The sequence below is a fragment of the Gorilla gorilla genome, chromosome 16 (genome assembly GCF_029281585.2).
Source record: "Gorilla gorilla gorilla isolate KB3781 chromosome 16, NHGRI_mGorGor1-v2.1_pri, whole genome shotgun sequence".
Lineage (NCBI taxonomy): Eukaryota > Metazoa > Chordata > Mammalia > Primates > Hominidae > Gorilla > Gorilla gorilla.
Window position 1 is genome coordinate 69,367,267 of NC_073240.2, and position 15,016 is coordinate 69,382,282.

Genomic DNA, 15,016 nt, shown 5'->3' on the forward strand with positions numbered 1-15,016 from the left:
GCACCTCACCTTTTGCCCACCCTGAGGAAGGATCATTTCTTCAGATGGTTCCTTTGATCATGTTTCTGTTGGAATTTAGCAGTTTTGATCCCAAAGGTAGAGGCCTAATAAAAGAAACCCTTATCCTATGTTCTGCCTCAATGCTGGAGGCATCTCTCTGTAGCCCTGGAATCAATAACCAAGGTTATAATTTGGAATCTGCTACTTCATAGTTGTATGACCTTAGTCAATTTACCTAATCTTTCTGAGACTGGATTTTTTAATCTATAAAATGAGAATATTGATGATAACTAATTACAAAGATAAGTCAACCACGGAGTTGCTGGGGTGGTTAAATGAGATGAAGTATGTCAGGAACTTAGTATGAGGCACATGGTAGACATTGAATAAATGTTGTTCTAATTATTATTATTATTAAACTTTCATACAGTGTTGATACCACTCTGCTCCTCCTGCCTCTCGTAGGACATTTCTAGAATCTGTTGGGGTTCCTGAGAGAGAGAGAGCACCTGCCACTGGCATTGAAAAAGGTAATATTTTGTGAATCTTAATTTGGGAGGACACAGTCAACTTCAATTGCTAGCTCATTTGGGAGACTTAGGAACCAGAGACCAGGACTGTCATCTACAAGAAGTATGTAGGATTCAAGAACTCAGGTTATTTAAGAACATCGTTTGATTCTGGAAACTTGGTTTGTAAGAATTGTATGGATTTATGGAATGTTAGCCTCTAGGAATGCTGTGTGTTTCTAGATACAATGGTTGAAAGAACTTCAGGTGATTCTGGAACATTGACCTTTAAAAATGATACATGATTTGCAATTTTGGCTTTTAATAATGTTATGTCATTTTATAACCTTGTGTGCTTCTGGAAACTTGATTTATAATAAACTTATATGGTTCTGAAAACTTAGTTTATTAAAACATTATGTGATTCTGAAAATTTGGCTTGAAATAGAAAATATGTTTGATTCCAGGATCATAGCTGTCAGAATAGCACTATAATCACACTGTATGGCGTCAGAAACTTGCTTTACAAGAATATTGTGTGAGTCTGGAAGCCTAGTCTACAAGAAGTTCAGTTTAATTTTGGAATCTTGATCTCCATGTACGCTGGCTGGTAGGAATCTTGCATGAGTTTGGAACTTGTTCTTTAGAAATCTCATATATTTCTGGATGCTTGATCACAAGAATTTCATGTGACTTGCAAAGGTTGGTTTATTAGGTTTTGTGATTTTGAATCTTGGCTTGTAGGAATCTTACGTGACTTTGGAATCTTGGCCTAAAAAACTGCTATTTAATTCTAGAACCTTAGCCAATGAGAATCTTAAGTGATTCAGAATCCCTGGTCTATAATAGCACAGCATTTCAGAACGTTGGCCTGTAAGAATATGATGCAACTCTGTAACACTGGCCTGTAATAACGTGATGTGGTTTCAGAATCTTAGCCTTTGCAAAGTGTGATTGTGATACTTTGGTATGTCAAAGACCACTGATAGTGTTTTAATATTTGTTTTTTCTTCCTTGGTCATAGACCACTGATTTTTAGCTGTGACATGGCCAGCTAAAAACTAAATTTCTGAATAAAAACTGAAATAAAAAGTCAATTTCTCATTCTGTCTTGCAGCTAAGTTTGTCCTTGTGACTAAGCTCTGGCCAATGACATGGAAACAGAAGTGGCAGAGACACTTTCTGGAAAATATTTGTAAATGGAGGGGCTATGCCCTTCATCAGCCCTTCCTCCTTCCTATTGGCTGGAATGTTGGCCTGCTTCCTGCAGCCACCTGGAGCCAGGAAGTGATGCTGGCAGGGAAACCACGAATGGTGGAGTATCGAGATTGAAGGAGCTCCTGCCACTGTGGAGCACCACCCCAAACCTACCTGATGTGAGGCAGAATTAAATTGCCTCACTGAAGCACTTTTATTTTGGATTTTGTGTCACTCACACACAAGCCTAATCTAGTGTTTTAATCCAAAGAACAATAGGTGATTCTGAAAAGTTGGTTTCTATCATCCTGGCACCTTGGCCTGTAAATCTTAGGTGATTCAGACACCTTGGTATGCTGGATTACCTGTTGTCAATTTAGCATCACTGCCACCCTCTTGAAGAGGAGAAGCCAAGAACTACATTTCCCAGAGTTCCCTTGAGGGTGGTTCTGGATTAGAGTTGGCTGTGAGGACACTCACATGAGATCTGGAGGGTGAAAGAGGAGAGGCCATTATTCTCCAGAGACTACTAGGCAATAGCGTGGGCACTCTGGCTGCTATGACTTAGGGCAGAGGTTAGCAAACTACAGCCCATGGCTGTAGTGGGTCAGACTAGCCCACTGCTTGTTTTTGTAAATAAAGTTTTGGGGCCTTTTTGCTAATTTTTTTTAAGTTCTATGGTACATGTGCAGGGTGTGCAGGTTTGTTACGTAGGTAAATGTGTGCTATGGTGATTTGCTGCACCTGTCAACCCGTCACCTAGGTATTAAGCCCAGCATGCGTCAGCCATGTTTCCCAATGCTCTCCCTCCCCCCGCCTACCCCACAGGCCCCAGTGTGTGTTGTTCCCCTCCCTGTGCCCACGTGTTCACATTGTTCAGCTCCCACTTATAAGTAAGAACATGCAGTGTTTAAATAAATTTTCTTGGAACACGGCCTTGTTTACATATTGTCTATGGCTGCCTTTAAGCCACAACAGCAGACTTGAGTAGTTGCTACAGGGATCCTATGTGGCAAAACCTAAAATATTTACTATCTGGTCTTGTACAGAAAAAGTTTGCCAACTCCTGCTATAGAATGCATGGTTGGAGCTTGGTAACTTCCGTTTAATAAGTATGTGTTGAGCATCAGCTCTCTGGTGTGTGGCGGGGAGCCTTGTTCATAGAGCAGGTTTCGTTTAGGTGGAACAATAAAGTATATCCAAGTAGCAAAGTCACAAACTTTCTTATGTTACCTTTAACTATTCAGAGAAATATATAATTTTGTTTTTTTCTCTAGTAATTGATCGGATCTCTTTCAAGTCACTATCCATTGGGTAACAGAAGCAAGAACTCCTACAATTTAATTGATCCCAATAATGTTTTCCCTTTCTCCTTTTTTTCTCTGCCTCCCCTGAGATTCCTGGTGTGTGTGGAGGAAGAGGGGAATAGCCACAGCTTTCCAGGAGGCCCACCTGCCCCTCAGTAACTTTTAATTGCATAAAATAATGTATATTTTCAAAGCTATGCTTGGCTTCATTCGGTAAAAATACACAGGATGTGGCAGTACAGGAGAGTTGGGGCTTTAGACTGACACAGTATGTGCCCTCTGGAACCTCTGGCCTCAGCTGCGGAGGGGCTGGTCCTGGGTGTACCCTGGGCTGGTGACTGTGAGGAGGTCCTGGTCGTTGCCCTGGCATCCACTGCTGGAGTCTGTGGTGGCTTCAGCATATGAATTGCTCTCCTTTTTTCTCTGCATGGTCAGAGCTCACATTGTCCCAGCTGATTTGGCCCCATTTTGGTCCTTTCTCTTCATTATTTTGATTTAAGTCCAGTCTTCAAGTTCACTTTAAATGAAAAAGCTTTTACCTAGAGAGAAGAAACTCACAAGTTTATTAATATAACAAAAAAAAACCCAGCTTTACTGTCATCTCCCAACCTCCCCAGACCTACTGGGAGAGAAGAAGAGGATCCCTGGACCTATTAGGACTTCTCACATTCTAAAGAGATGTCATTCCAGTAGCCTGTAGGTTCTCATGGATCTGGGTCTCACTTTATTTGATCAGGGAAGGAGATATGGCCAGGGAATCTTCATTTCTAAGAGGTCAGTTGGCTAAAGTCCTGAGGTGTTGATGGTTTGAAAACCCATTAATCCTTTTACATTTTTATACCACAGAACAGTAATCACACTTTTACATCTCAGTTTTTGTGTCAAAATTCAAATGTTTGCATTGTAATTGAAGTGTATTAAGCTATTTAATGCCCACAGGCTTCTAGAGTCATAGGAGACAGTCCAGTAACCAAAGATAAAGGCTAGCCACGAGACAGCAGAGCTGGGCTCTAGAGAAGCCACAAGCTGCAGGAGCCTGCTGAGAGAACACAGTGGGGGAAAATCCCTTCCTTCTGCTATGGCTCTGTAGCGCCCTCTACTGACAACGCTTACCACTGTGCCAGCTGGCAAAAGAAAACTATTTAATGGGCCCATCTCCATTTTTGCAGAGCTGGTAGTGAAGGATAAATTTGGAACTGAGAGTCAGTAAATTGATAACTGGAACATATGAGATATGTCTATCAATAATTATCATGACAGGTGCAGTGGCTCACACCTGTAATCCCAGCACTTTGGGAGGCCAAGGCAGGCAGATCACTTTAGCCCAGGAGCTCCAGACAAGCCCAGGCAACATGGCAAAACCCCATCTCCACTAAAAATAAAAAAAAAATTAGCCGGTCATGACAGTGTGTGCCTGTAGTCCCAGCTACTCAGGGGGCTGAGGTGGGAAGATCGCTTGAGCCTGGGAGGTTGAGGCTGCAGTGAGCCAAGATTGAGTCTGCCAGGGTGACAGAGCAAGACCCTGTCTCAAATAAATAATAGTAATAATAATACTTATCATAATAGAAAAACAGAACATTTTGAAATACTTATTAATGCATTTTTAAATAACAGCAATAAACATATTATGTATTCACATATTTTAATCAAAGTATTTGTATTGTCCCAAACAAACAAAAGTAATAGAATGAGTGACATTGTTTGGAAATCTCTTTGCTGTTTGGTTAATAGAAGATAGCTGGATTCTCCTTCCTGCTTTTGCAGTCAATCTATCGTGATATGTTGTTTTGGTTAAAGTATATAAAGAAAATCTGGCTTTACACAAGCATGCAGTTGTAAAAGGGAGGAGTATTTTAACAGTTTTTGAAGATAATTGTAGATATTCTCCCTTAACCATGCACCAAAACTCAACTAGTAGGAATTTCTTAAAGATTAGTTGCAATGTGGAATTTGAAATCACATCAGTATGTTTTCATACTCTGTAACATTAAAATCCATTTGTCAACCTTGCACTTTAAATGGATTTTTGCCTGTGCATGATTTTGAAACATCATACTTTGATCACCTGGAAAATATTAGTTCACTGAATTATGTAGATCTTCCAAATATTGACACATTTAATCATACAATATTTAAAAAACAACATTACTTAACATCACGACCCATCACAATGTATTGGGAAGCTGTCAGTCCCACAGTAGCAGATGCAGGTTTTCCAAAATTCTAATTTGCACTTGAAATTTTGAATCTTACAATTGGCAGCAATGATTGTCAATTATTTTCCTTGAAGTGGTGGGCTCCTTTCATTTATTTTCAAGATAATGTCTGCCAAATACACAAGTCTGATTAACTTTACCTTATCTGTTTTTCAAGTAAAACCAGTGTTCAATAAAAAATGTGCAGTTTAGCTCACAACTCAGTCTCACCAGTCCCTTTCATTTAAACAATCACCATGCTTTTGTATGCAGCAGAGCTGCTGTATACATTTTCCCATTTTGTCACACTGAGTTAGAATATTAAAATGGCAAGTACTTAAGGGTCAATATTTAATAACATGAATAATTTTAACTGCCTCATCAAGAACATTCTTAAGTAAAATTGGCTTTTTTTTTTAAACTGCAGGTGCATGGTGGTTAAAACACACACACAAACACACACACACAGAGTCAGTGACTGTCAGTATAGTCTGCCCTAATTCACGCTAAAAGCACCAGCAGTTTTAGCCACCTTTGCTTTTGCACCATCAGTACACATTTTAATACAGTAAAAAAAGAGGATTATTATGAAAATAGTCGTGACTTTTCAGATCCTCTGCAAGGGCACGGTGACTCACACCTGTAATCCCAACACTTTGGGAGGCTGAGATGGGCAAATAGTTTGAGCTCAGCAGTTCGAGACCAGCCTGGGAAATATTATAAAACCCCATCTCTACATAAAATATTAAAAAGTTAGCCAGGTGTTGTGGTAGTGTGTGCCTATAGTCACAGCTACTCGGGAGGATGAGGTGGGAGGGTGGCTTGAGCCTGAAAGGTGGAGGCTGCAGTGAGTCAAAATGGTGCCACTGCACTCCAGCCTGGGTGACAGAGCCAGACCCTGTCTCAAAAAAAAAAAAAAAAGGAAGAAAATCATTGATCTATTTAACATCTTATAACTAAGGACCATAATGTGATTTCAGGGTCATCATGTTCATTTGAGTAAGAGTCCTATTGGCACCAAGTAGTACTATTTTATTTTTAAGGACTAGCATCAGAAGGATATAGTACATAAATGAGTTCATACTCAGTGACATCAAAAATGCTATATGAACAAAGGCTTTAGAGTAGTTTGGATGGAGGAAAAGGTGATGGGGGAGTTGGATCATCATACAACACAAGGTGATAATAAGCTGAACTCGAAGGAATCTATATCACTGCAGTCAATACCATAATCACAGTGCCAGTGGTGAGTTAGTTTCAGCAAAACAACATCTAGAGCTAATCATCCCCAGCTACTAAAACAAGATCCTCCTGAGTGCTTTGCCCAGTGCCCTATGAATTCTGAGGTTTTTCAGTGTGGCTGGAGAGCAGGTACTATTACTGGCCCCGCATGAGCTTCTGGTGCTGTTCCTTCTAACCCTTTCGGGTGGTTCTTTCGCTGGCTCATGGGGCTTCCTCACACGCAGGTGCTGATCAAACTCTGCTAAATGCCTGAGGGAGACCCTTGGTGGCTCTTTGGAGTTCTCCCCCTGTGTGGCTCTTTCCTCTCCAGTCCTGTGCCCTGCGAACTCTGACAGCCTGGGCCTCCTTACATTCAGTTCCTTCCACCCTCTCAACCCAGGGAGTCTGTGGGACCCGCCTGTGTTCCTTCTCCCTGCACCGTGGCCTGGAAACTCTCTCAAGGCAGCAAGCTGGGATGGTCACAGGGCCTGTCTCATTTGTTTGTTGCGTCTTAGGGATGACTTCATTGCCTGAGGTCTGGTGTCTTGAAAATCAGTGTTTCATATTTTTAGTTGTTTCAGGTGGGCTAGTAAATCCAGTCTCTTACTACTCCTTGGCTGGAAGCAAAAGACCCCAAAGGATCCAAATTTGATCCTATCATAAGCACTCATGTATTACGCTGACCCATCCTTAATCAATTTCTGAACTCATCTCGTTTGCAGTACTTTGCCAAACGCAGCCAACAGCAAGCAAAACACACTACTCAATTTGTCTTCAAACTTCTTTCCCTACATTTCAAGTAATTACAGGTGAGAGTTTCACCAAATGTTTCTCCACTGCATGCATAGCTATCTCTCCAGCTTCCAACATCAGTTCCGTATTGCTGCCACTGAATCTCTAAGAGAATACTGCGTCTTTTCGTTGTTTTTTGCTTTAACAGCACTTCACTTCTAAGTACAAATTTCTGTGTCAGTCAGGATAGGCTAGATTAAGCTGTGCTAACAACAACCACCCTTAAAATCAATAAGAGTTTATTTCTGGCTCCAATGTGGAGCAGAAGGGAGGGGCACCCTCATGGCCACCTGCGACTCCATGGCAATTCCTGCTTTCATCCCTGCAAGCAGGAAGGAGACATAGCCAACTCCACACTGGGTCTTAAAGCTTCTGCCCAAAAGGGTCATTTGTCACCTCTGCTCACATTTTTATAGGTCAGGGCAAGTCATATGGCTTCACTTAACTTCCAAAGAGAGCAGAGGTATGCAGTGCTACCATGTGCCTGGAAGGAGGGAGATGGGAACCTTCTAGAGCAGCCCTAGTGTCTGCCCATGTGGCGTGTGTGCTTCCCTTTGTTATCTCTGCTCTAGCTCTGACAATCAGCCATCAATGTGTGACTTGCTGAGTGACAATCAGCTGCCGGATGTATTGAAAAGGAATGCCTTGCTCCAGGCTCCTCGGGATGCCTTGGTTTACTGCAGAACAAAGGAGACTCCTAACTACCGAGGCAATGTGAGTCCAAAAAGCATCAGGTTAGACTGACGGAGACAACTCAGGAAGGCTTCCAACGGGGATCGGGGGTGGAGGGGCTTTGCATGGCCAGATATCTCCACACATTGCAGTGACCCTGGCCTTCAAGACAGAAGGATGCATTTTCAAAGACTGGCTCTCACTGGCTATGTGACCTTGAACAAGTCATGTCCCCTCTGGAGCCCTCAGTTTGCTCCCCTGTCAGAGGGAGATAATGTGAGTGGAAATTTCCAGAACAGTGGTTGGCTTGCTCCCTCCCCCTGACTGGGAAATGCCTCTCTCTCCTGGACCAAAGCCTAGGGCTGATTCATAGTCACTATCAGCATCATTCTCAGCCTGGGCCAGGTCAACACATTGTTTATCTTGGTGTCTGAGCCCATTCCTGGCATTGCAGAGACAGAGGCTAAGAGCATGGGGGCTGGTGGATCCCCAATCCCCATCTTTCTACCCTGTCCCCTCCTTCCTCCTCCCACCCCAGGGGCTTGTGAGAATAACTGAAAAATGCAACTCTAAGGCCAGCAAGGCCAATTTCCCAGGGGCAGAGTCCATGATTCCCATACAGACCCTCCTGCTTGCCTCCAAAGAAGGCTTCCTTTGTAATGACTCTTGAATTAATCAACTTCTATCGACTCCTATGCCTGCCTCTGATCTCAGGGTCTCCAGTCCTCCCCCAACACAGCTGCAGACGTCTCCCATCTGTCCTTCCTGCCTTAGTCCCTCCTGCCCTAGTCCCTCCCTCCACCCTCCTGACGCACACTGTGGTGACTGCCAAACCGGGCGTCACCCTGTCCAGCCTTCTGCCCAGCAGCCTTTCACGCTGCCCAGGTGACAGGAAGCCCCGCCATGACTCCAGATCCTGGCCCTTACCTCTCTCAAGTCCTCTACTCAGACCAAGCAGTCTGCTGGACCAGTCACGTGTTTCTCTGCCTAGAATATCTGTCCTAGTCCTTCCTCTGATTATCTAAGGAGCATCTCAGACCCCGCCTTGGTGACCACCCCAGCCCACTCATGCCTTCCTTCCCCAAGCTCTGTAGACAGACAACCATGCAGTGTAGTGATCAGAACAGAGGTGCTGATGGTCCACTGTGGATCCACATCTGGCCCTGCATCTCCTGAGCAAGCAACTATCTCTCTGGCTCAGTTTCCCCATCTGTAAAAGGGAGATACTGATGATATCTTCCCCAGAGGGCTACTGGGAGGAGTAACAAGATGTAACAACATGCAGTGTGTGTGCATGGGCGTGTGACACTGGTCATCATTTGATGTCTATTGGCCCATCCACTCTGCACACATGGACTGAGTCCCTCGTTTTTGCCAGGGTCTGAGCGACTCACTAGGACTCATCCATGCCCTCAAACAGCCCTGCTTCAACTAGGGGAGAAAACACAGTGTTTGAATACCATGTGATGGTATCCATCCTGTTCCAGGTGGAGGATGCAGTGGATGGCCCCCTGCACCTTCCAGGATAAGAGGATCCTGATGCAGTCAACTTACCACCAGGAGGCAGGTTGGTCTCCTCAAGGAAACAATGCCATTTCAGGGGTTTGATGTTGGTCTCCATTATGGACAAGTTGGACATTCAGAAGTGGCAGGAGCTAGATCAGCCTTGGGTAGGTGGAAGCCCATGTCATTGGGCCAATAGCAGCCCCAGGTCTCTGCCATCATAGCCAATCTGCTCACGGGCTTGTCATGCACATTCTTTTTTTTTTTTTTTTTTTTTTGAGACGGAGTCTCGCTCTGTCTCCCAGGCTGGAGTGCAGTGGCAAGATCTCGGCTCACTGCAAGCTCCGCCTCCGGGGTTCACGCCGTTCTCCTGCCTCAGCCTCCCGAGTAGCTGGGACTACAGGCGCCCACCATCATGCCCGGCTAATTTTTGTATTTTTAGTAGAGACGGGGTTTCACCGTGTTAGCCAGGATGGTCTCAATCTCCTGACCTCGTGATCCGCCCACCTCGCCTCCCAAAGTGCTGGGATTACAGGCTTGAGCCACCACGCCTGGCCTGCAAGGCACATTCTTGCACGGGTGGGAATCGGTGTCCATAGATTCCCATGCCCCACATGAAGGCTGCAGGGCAGGACTCCTCTGAGAGAGACACACGCTGGAGGAAAAACTGGGAGATGGTAGATTTCCCTCCTCAGAAAACCTTGCCATGGAGTCTTCACGATTTTTTCCCCTAATTTTTCGGTGTGGGTGTTTAATTCATTTATTTTCACTTTTTAATTTGTATTGCTATGGAAAGGCGTTTGGTGCTATAAATGTCAGGTCTCAAATTTGCATGACTCCAAAGTTCATGGCCTTCATACTCTACCCCTCCCCCAGCTCCAGCCTCTGTCATACCCTGGTGGGAAATTCAATTCTTTGAATTGAGTTGTGTGTTGTGTGGTTGCCTGCTACATTTTAAAGTTCTTGAGATAAAGAAGGGGGTTCCCCACTGGCCTTCCCATCTTCTGGAAGCTCCCTGAGGCTAGGCCCCAAGCTCCAGGATCAGTCTCAGAGCCCCTCCCTTTACACCCCTGCCTGCAACAGGAATGCAGGGGGGGTAATACTGGGAGAGTGGGACTGGGCAACAGCCAGGGTGGCATTTGAAGGAGCCAAAGGGGCCTCCCCTTCCTTAGTTCCTGGCAGAATCACTCCTTGGAAAGAAAACTATCATAGTCCAATGCTGTAGGGGGAAGAGCTGGGGTAAATAAAGCATGCCTGGGAGGCTGGGGGGTACCCCGGGGATGGCAGGAGCTGCCATCAGGTGGGGCATCCCCAGCCCTCAGCCTCAAAGGTGTGGCTTTGGGAAAGCGGCGGATAGCTGTGCCAGGGCCCAGGAAGACTGTCAAGGCCAATGGCACTCAGACACTTGGCATTTCCTCCCAAAGGGACTCATTTGCTCAGCACAGGGTCTCCTAAACTCCTAGACCGCACCTCTCTCTGCCCTCCCCATTTTGCCAACTCATGTCACTCATTGTGGAGGGCAGAAAACCAACAGTGAGCCGTCCTTGCCACCCTTAGTTGCTTGGGTAGAAAATCGACTTGGTGCTCCTTCATGCACATAAAACCACTCTCCTATTGATGGTCCATTCTATTCTAGTCCTCTCTCCTGCACATCTGCTGTCAGGAGGTTGACCGGACAAGGGATCGTAGTGTCCATTTTGCAAACGAAGAAGTTCATCTCAGGGATATTGAGTAATTTGCTTCAAGGCTTCCCAGTAGTTGCTTTAAGATTCCACCATCCAGTTGCAATCTTTTCTGTTTTCTCACCTTTGCAATACCATGCATCAATTTGGGATGTGTGTGGAATGAGTGTCTGTAAATTGAATCCTGGCTTAGCTACCGCAAGGGATTCCAAGATTTCCAGGGACCTGCGGGGAGTCCTGTCAGAGTGAGAACAACCAGCCACCTCCAGCCCAGACTACCTGGCTACTATGTGTGGGTTTTCCCCAGGTGGGTTTTGGTAATTCTAGACCCTGAGATGTCTAGATGGGCCACCAGGAGCTACTGTTGGCTTTCTGCCTGGCCTGCCTCCTCTGCCCAGTGCAGCACATTTCTTCTTCCCTTGCAGTCTGCCTGCCTCTGACCTGGTGCCTGGTGCTCAATAGTTACTAAATGAATGAATGAATGAATGAGTGAATGAATAAATGAATGATGAATGTGGCCTTGTTATGCTCCTGATCCTGCCTTCTACCTGCCCCCTTCTTGTCTTATGATGACCTTTTCTTCTGCTGACCTTGACTTTGACCTTAGCTAGTATTTGCAACCCTCTGTTCACTCCATCTCCTGGCTCTTTAGAGGAGGGAATACTCCTCTAATATTAGCTAATGTTTTAAGTGAGCAATCAGGAGACTTTCACCCTCTCTTGTTGGATCGCATCTTACGTACCAATGGATTTGAAAAATAAATTAATTTATGGCCAGCTTAATTCCAGAAAAGACTCAAAGCAGTTTCTAAATTTAAATATGATACAAAATGAAGTAAATTATAAAACAAATAAATGCAGAAATCACAGCAAATAAAAAGTGAGAGTAACAAAGAGAAGGTAAAACAAAGAATGAGGTAAATGCAAATAGGAGGTCCAGGATAATTGCTAGAGGTTTTCAGGCCAAATATCTGCAGCTGAGCTTCCTAGCAGCCAATGCAAAGAGAGCAACCTGATTAGTTATAATCTTACTTAGTGTCCATAAGATAAAGGCAAATCACATAGAGAAACTCAACTGTTCTGGAATTATGCTTCATAATAAAAAGACCCTGTAAAAATTAACTGTACCCATAATCATAGCCTCCCTAATTATAGTAATCATAAATAGAGCAAGAAAGTTTATAGCACTGCTTCCTTTATTTTAAAAATACAGAAAATACAGAGACCATCACAAGCATGCACAACTCTATCATCTACAATGACAGTTGTTAATATTTTGCCAGCACTACTCATTATGCAGAATTTTTTTATGCTAATTTTTTTTGTATTTTTAGTAGAGATGGGGTCTTACCGTGTTAGCCAGGATGGTCTCAATCTCCTGACCTCATGATCCACCTGCCTCGGTCTCCCAAAGTGTTGGGATTACAGGCGTGAGCCACCGTGCCCGGCCTATACAGAATTAATAAAAGAAATAAAACACCTCAGATAAAGTCCTCTATCTCCTTCCTATAGCCCTCCTCTTCCCAAAGACAATTAGCGTGACAAATTTGGTATTTATCTTCCCAGTCAATTTAAAAATTACTTTACATACAGACATATGTTCCATAAATATTAAATACTATTTTCAATCTACATAGTCATATCTTATGGACCATTTCATTCAGTCACTTGCTTTCTTAGCTTAAAAGTATGTTTTTGGCCGGGCGTGGTGGCTCACACCTGTAGCCCTAGCACTTTGGGAGGTTGAGGCGGGGGATCACTTGAGGTCAGGAGTTCGAGACCAACCTGGCCAACATGGTGAAAACCTGTCTCTACTAAAAATACAAAAATTAGCCTGGCATGGTGGTGCATGCCTGTAATCCCAGCTACTTGGGGGGCTGAGGCAGGAGAATTGCTGGAACCTAGGAGGCGGAGGCTGCAGTGAGCCAAGATCATGCCACTGCACTCCAGCCTGGGCAACAGAGCAGGATTCCATCTAAAAAAAAAAAAAAATATATATATATATGTTTTAAAAAATAAATCCATGTTGATACATACATCTAATTCTTTTCTTTTAAATTCTGTACACTATTTTATAGAATAAGAATACTACATTTTATTGGCCTGTTCTTCTACTAATGGCTAGTCTACATTAGACTAGCCAATGCCTTTCTCTTAAAAGCAAAGCTGCAAATAACCTATTTGCAGTGGTGTGCTGGCAAATGTTTAACCATCAGCTGTCTTGAAACACTCCTGCCATGACTGATTTCAAGCTGCCAACAGGACATCACTAAATGCAGAGTTGGGAAGAATTGAACACTATCAGTCTTGCAAGCTGTACAAGTCGGTTCCAGCACACCACAGCACATACATCTCCCTGTGCGTATATATGAAAGTTTCTCTAGGAATATATCTCAAAACAAAACTGCTATGTGCATTTTCAAATTTACTACTTATTGTCAAATTTCTCCCCAAAGGGGTCTTACTAATTTACACTCCTCCCAGCAGCATATGAGAGTATTAATGTCTCCAAATCTTTCCTGATCCTCAATACTTTCAGACTTTTCCATTCTTGCCAACATGATGAATGAGAAGTGGTACAACCAGTGAGGTTGAACAACTTTTCATGTGCTTATTGATGACTTAGATTTCCTCTTCTGCAAATTACCTATACATATTCTTAGTCCATTTTTATCTTAAGTTATATCTTTTTCTTATCAATTGACAGGAGTTCTTTATATATCATATCACAGTCCCTTGTTGATTATATATATATGGCAAATTATCTTTAGCTTGTTAAATTTTTTCCTATTGGTTTATGTTTTGTTTCAGAAATTCTTTCTCCTCTTTCCCAAACCATAAAGATACTCCTCTTCTTCCTTCCTTTTTACAAATAATTTTTTTCTTATTACGTGAGCAATACAGAATCTTTGCAGAAAAATTAGAAAATATAGACTGTCAAGAAGAGGAGAAAATCACAATCCTACTACTCAGAAACAACCACTGTTCATGTGTTGGTATATTACCTCTGGTCTTTCTGTTTTAACGGCCATTTACAGTAAAACTGCAGCTCACAGGCCATATTGCTATGTAGTGTGCAGCTCTTTGAGAATTTGCTTTAGCACTTTTCAATTTTGTCAGTCCTCCTTCCTGGAGTTTACACTGGGGTCTTCCATGATCTGGGATTGTTTGGGTTTTTTTTAATTGGTTGGTTGGTTTTTATCATTTTATGGATTGGCTGGTTGTTTTTATGTGTCTGTTCTTGTGGCACCAAAACCTCCTACTGTCCTGAGCATGGACTTCCAGCTCCTTCCCTCCTGCTCCCACTTTGGCCCTTGGCTAAGCCCTGAATGGTCCAGCCCAAGCCCCCTGTGAGTCAGGGTGAAGGGACCATGGGGAGGATGGAATGGGAAAGCCCTGAGCTGGAAGCTGGGTCACTACATTCTGTTCCCAGCTGCTGCATAAAATTGCTGGTGGCTGGGCACAGTGGCTCACGCCTGTAATCCCAGCACTTTGGGAGGCCGAGGTGGGCAGATCCTTTGAGGTCAGGAGTTCGAGAGCAGCCTGGCTGACATGGTGAAACCCTGTCTCTACTAAAAATACAAAAAAACTATCTGGGCATTGCAGCATGTGCTTGTAATCCTGGCTACTTGGGAGGCTGAGGCAGGAGAATTGCTTGAACCTGGAAGACGGAGGTTGCAGTGAGCTGAGATTGTGCCGCTGCACTCCAGCCTGGGCAACAGAGCAAGACTGTGTCTCAAAAAAATAAAATAAAGTAAAATAAATAAAGTTGCTGGTGACCGTGGGCAAGTTACTTAGCTTCTCTCAATCTTGGCAAGTTCTTTGCTTCCTGCTTCCTGCGGGCTGCAAACCACACTTGGTAGGTTTTCCAAACCTGCGGAAAGTGGAATCAGCTGAGGGGTGGATGGAGCGTGCAGGGTCTCAGGTGTGCTGGGGGTG

At 43.8% G+C, this 15,016-nt stretch overlaps 1 protein-coding gene across 4 annotated transcripts in view; it reads left to right on the forward strand.

The window, feature by feature from the left end:
- CORO2B (coronin 2B) overlaps window positions 1–15,016 on the forward strand; it is a 215,245-nt gene that overhangs the window by 22,626 nt on the left and 177,603 nt on the right. For 3 of the 4 annotated variants that reach the window (XM_063698656.1, XM_063698655.1, XM_063698654.1), the window contains exon 2: window positions 431–530. The gene's annotated coding sequence lies outside the window, so the exon portion shown is untranslated. The remainder of the gene's footprint in view (window positions 1–430; window positions 531–15,016) is intronic. The other variant, XM_063698657.1, reaches the window with a different exon arrangement.